Here is a 6,000-nt window from a genome sequence, read left to right on the forward strand (position 1 = left end):
GACTTGCTATGCCCTATGCATACCTATAGTAATGGACTTGTGTTGGGGATTTGTAAAATAGTACGGTCAGACTGATGTGTTGAGAAATTTGTGACAAACTGACATGTGCAGACAATGGTACGTATACTTCAAGATAGATAGATAGATATTTTTTTACAGTCAGCTAAAGCCATTCTTCCTTGCAGGAGATATTACAATACATAAGTACAATACAACAACAAAAACAAACACTACAGTTAGCTACAGTTATAACAAGACAGTACATACACAAAATAATCATTACAGAAACTATTAAAGTGACAGAAACTATTAAAGTGACAGAAACTATTATTATTCCAAGCCATACTAAGGTGTGAAACTGTTACATACAATATAAATACTTGTTGCAAACTCTGTCACTTCACAGTGAACTGCAAGTTTCTACTGCTAACTGTTCTACTCTTGTCTTCTCCAATAACAGTAGCTATGATGTTGAAGATTGTTGCCCAGCTTCAGTTTGCCATCCATGGTCCATAATTACATGCCAGTGAATGCCGTGATGCTCATTGCCAACTTTGGGTGTACAGTGATGGACACGATGATCATGAGAAAAAGGCTTGCAAAACTCCCTAATATAGCACATGGCTTTGCATAATCATTGTCTGTATATCGTGGTTTGCTTTGCCATGTTGTACTGTGATGTATTCTCTGTGTGTATACGTGCATGCATTTACTGTAATGATGTTTTTTGACTTTTTCATAAGGCAGAAAACTACCAATGGCTTGTAAACTACAGGGGTGTATTAATGCAATGTATACAAATCTATGAATTTAATTATGTTGTCGCGTGATCTCACGTGATCCTCTTAAAATCACCTTAGTGGTTTGTGGGTTGGGGGATGGCAGATGAGAAGTGGGTGGCACAATGTCTGGTACTGCTATTCAACCAGCTGATGGTGTAGCTATATCTAGGACACTCTGCTGATGCATGTCTGTTAGAAAACTCTTCCTGTTTTCTTTTGTTTTCTTTTTGTTTTTTTTTTAGAAAAAGGTGTGGGTTCAGCTAACTAACTCACCTAATCTTTTCTGTCTAAAGAGTGCTGAATAGCTGTGTATAGTTGGGCTGAGGTCTGGAAGGTTATCTGATTATTTCCTGCCTTTATCCTTGTTATTTTACAATCATGGAAAGTATGGATTCATATTTTATGCACTGTGTTACCAGTCAAGAAAGTCATTCTCCTTGTCAAGAAGCATTATAGTGTTATAACATTCCTCTGTTTTATTTGAAAAGCTGTGTTCAAATACCTATTCATCATCTCTTTAAAAGTACAGTAGCACCAGCAGTGGATTAAATACCTATGAAAAACTCAATCGAATTGTCTCAGTACTCAAGTTAGGTGGAAATACAGTGTATTGCCTAAGAATTACTGCCTAATCTCTTGCATTTGAGTATTTCTACTTGTTAACACTACACAATGCTACATTTCCCATGTCATAAGCAGCTGTGAAGGCACAACAAAATGCTGTGGTCTAAATAAGTTAAACATCAAAACACAGGGTTCCATGGAATTTAGAACCCCTCAGGCCCTGTGGTGGCACCCCCGCTTCACTTCGCTCAGGTGCCACAACACAAGGCCTTTCAGGTTACTAAATTTCATAGAACCGAAACCATATTAGAAATCTCCTTGAGTTGGTTAGAAACCTACTGAATAATGTATTAGACTACCAAGCACGTTCACTTTGTAGTATTTTAACAAAATGTAGGAACCAAATCCTTGGTTCTTTATAGTTTTAGAAACCTTGGCTTCACCTCAGTTTCTAAAACCATGAAGAACCTTGGTCTGGGTTCCTAACTTATACTTATAAGGCAGAAATTGATGCAATCCATTTCCATAAGGCATTTGATAGCATGCCACTAAACAAATTGTTGGTAAAATTATGGGGGATGGGAATCATGAGTAAGGTACATTGTGGAACTGGTTTAATTCATATTAATTTTACAATCAGCAACAGAATCCATTTGCCATACTTCATGCATAGATTATATATACTACGTACCAGGGTACGTAGTATATATTATCTATGTTTCATGCTACTTATCGGTATTCCTCAGGGGAGCATACAGGTGTTTATCAATGACTTACCATCTACTATTACATTCCAGTCGTTTGTCTATTGCAATGACACAAAGTATTACCAGAAAATCATCTATTTGTCTAATATTCAACAGATTCAAAAGAGTATTAACTTATTGTTTACCTGCATGGCTGGTAAAAATCTTTTCTTTAAAGATTGGATCTTGATATACTTTTAGTTAAATGTTAGATGGTAAAGATTTTTAAAATGCACATGCAAATGCATAGCTCAACTTTAATTTATACACACAGTGACTGTTCAGTGTACAATTTACAACTAGCCCAAAGCTACTTACAACTAGACTTTTGACCACAACTAACCCGTTTTTGCCCCTGTCTTGTTCAAGATATTTTACATATCATTAACTACACTCTTAATCCACAACACATCTTGCATTAAAGAAATTACTAATTGTGCATTTTACAACTCAAGTACTTGAACCCAATTACACAAGAGAACATCAATGAGCGAGAGAAATGATGGGATTGATAGGTATATGTTCACTAAATGTGTGTGTGGTGTAGGGATACGTAGTTAGCTACCTGTAGTCTGTTCCACTGTCAATTGGCTTGAAAGCTGAAGGGTTTGAATGCATTTGGAGCATAGCTTATTATAGTGAAATACTAACACCTGTTCTAATCATAAATACTTGTGCTAGTAAGTAACACTTTATTGTAGATATTAATAAATAGCAAATGGAAACTCATACTAAGCTGGAGGGTGAAAAGGTATGTACAGAGCTTTCAGGTAAAATGCCATCTGACACCCATGCATTGGTTTGGTGTAGAGAATTTGAACTATGATATATAAACAGATTAGTTTGTTAACTGATGAGCAAAACTATATAGGTACGTACCAATACACTAACACACAATAGTATAATATAGTGGATAAATAAGACACTATGCATGTAGTACTGATTCTGCTAAAGAAAGATTTTGCTACCATAGCTACTGTGTGTCAAACATTCAAGTAATCTGATAGTGCATGGCTTGTTAGCCTGCATGTTGTGCAAAACTGATTGGCTTGTGATGAAAATTATATACGACTTTCTAGACAGAGTGGCTATATTTTGTGCAAGATCATATACATAGGAATACCAGTATGCATGGCCATATGCATATACATTGGCATATATTGGTACAAGCACATAATGTAAAGATCATTATGTTGATGCAATAAATTATATGGTGCACATGTTGAAAGAATGTAGCTATACACAATTGCGGTTATATTGTGTGTTTGTATAATGTAGAAAGACATCATTAATGCTTTTGTTGAGTAGCGAAACGGAAATTTATGCTACTTAATAGTCCATTTACCCTTACTTCCAATCTTATAATATTGAATTATTATCCGTAAACAAGTTACTTTACTATTTTCTGTGCATGTAAGTGCATGTGGAAGAACAATTTGTGAAATTTAGATTACAGTGTAGTTACATGTTGGCAAGTGAGTGTAAGCAAAAATCAACAATGACTACTAGTGCATACGTAATTACAGTTGAAATAGTTACTAAATGTAAAACATTAAGGGATTTGAAATAAGAGACCAGACCGTATATCACAGGTATGGGGAAATTGCTACATTAGCAATGGAATTAAATATATACATGTATATTTCGCTTAATATGTCAAAGTAAGTAGGGGTATCCCACGTAGTTATAGCTAGCTAATTGAGCTTAACTATAATCCTACACAATAGCTATAACTGACTAACTTTGGGGTTTGATCATATCACTCACTTTTTAGTGAAACTGGTTGTATGATCCATCCATCCATCCTAGGCTGTGGCATCCTTAGGCTACCCACTTATCCTCTATACAGCCTAGTTTTAAAAAAATTATATGACGGCTACTGTATATAGGTTTGCAATGCTAGATTTTTACCTTAAATTCACTGTAGCCCTCCCATGAAGGTACTTTTGTTGTGTAAAATATTTCTATGATACTTATATTCTAGGCCTAGGATGATTAATTGGATTTTGTTTGGGGGATATTTCTACCAAACAGTATAATGACATAATTTCTATGCATTTACACATTTATCCTGAAAGTATTACAGTATTTTTCCAGAATGTTACCAATTGTTTGCTGTGAAGCTTTGCTACTGCTCCTGTCATTATTCCGAAGTACCACAAGTGGTAGTGTTTAAATTGTGACACCTGCTGATGATTACTACTATCCTAACACTACATGTCATCATTGTCATAACCTAAAACACTACCTGTTCAATGCCACCAAATACTTCACCTCTAATACTCAACTACTCTTCCTACCAGGAATACATCACCTTCATACTGATCTTATAATACAAAATGTCCACAACATTTCACTCATTGGAAATAATACTGCTAGTGGCACAGCACCAGATGTAGTCATTCTTTGCAATGCTAGTATTGTTATTAGCGTAAAATTTATCAATGTCATAAACTTAACAATAAACAGTATTGCCATCAATGATTGTACAAGTTATGCTCCTTTACATGATGATGATTATGGCTATGCAATGTTGCTTATCAAAGAGTGCAGCAACGTACTGCTTCATCGAATACATATCAGTAAAAAGTTTCTATATATCACAATGTATGCCTTAATAGGAATCAATATTTTGGGTGACTTAAAATTTAGTCATGTCATGTGTTATGGAGTTTACCTGTATTACAGTGGAACAAATTTAGCAATGAATAATTCTGTTATTTCAATTAATTCATACAAATTCCATTGTGATGATAATTGTGATTTGAGTAGTCCAGTTAGTCTATTAGTTCTACATGTCCCAGTAAAGAATTTTAAGGTCATATTAAACATCTCTAACAGTAGTATTCAAGAAGTCCAACAAATAAATCGCTGGCAAATACCTGCATTTCACATTACAGGAAACACAGCAGTATTGATAACAGATTGTGAGTTTGCTAGTAATAATTATCTTGGAAACTTTTTTAGTTTTGTTGGTACAAATAGCACTATTAAGTTAGCTAATTGTAGGTTCTTAAACAATGCAGCACAGTTTCAGTTAATATCTGTAATCATGGAAAATAATGCAACTATGCACGTAAATAATTGTATATTCCTACACAATGAACTGAGTGATGCACTAATATCGTTGACTGATACAGATGATGCAATTATCTCAAATTCTGTGTTCCATAATAATAGTAATGGAAAGATGCTACACACTAAAAGTAACCTAAAACTCAGAACACTGATATTAGATAACAGTAATTTTTCTAATAATTATCACACAAAAAATGTGACACATGGTAATGTTATTGAGTTATTCAGCACTAACATTATTTTGATCAATGACGTAATGTTTCACATGAATTTGATGTATAGAAGTATTATTCAACTAAATTTTAACAGTTTCATTCTCCTGCGAAATGGAACAACAAAGTTTCTTAAAAATGTAGCAATATGCATCATAGACTTCAACTATGAAAACCGTGAAGAAACTGTAGCTATAGCAGAAAACACTGCATTAATTTTATGCAAAAATCATGTTTGTAAAATTTTTATTTTGAGTTTACTGCCTTTTCCATTATGCATTTTTCAGTATTATAGTGATACTCAACTTAATGATCAAGTTTCAAAAGATAAAAACTATTCAATCATTTTTCATACTAAACATTACAGCCCACAAGTACAGTGCTACAATTATATGCCACTAGACACTTGCCGCTGGTATCCGGAATCATCGTTTTCAAACATGCTCCCATCTGATGTCACAAGAAGTACATAAAATATACAAATTTATCAGGTAATTATCATGTATTACCACAGATTTCTAGAAATACACTTTGTATCTGCAAAGATAATGAACATCCTGATTGTAGTATAAAAGAATTAGGTTATTTGTTTTCTGGATAAACCATGAATATATACGT

The sequence above is a fragment of the Dysidea avara genome, chromosome 4 (genome assembly GCF_963678975.1).
Source record: "Dysidea avara chromosome 4, odDysAvar1.4, whole genome shotgun sequence".
NCBI classification, from domain to species: Eukaryota; Metazoa; Porifera; class Demospongiae; order Dictyoceratida; family Dysideidae; genus Dysidea; species Dysidea avara.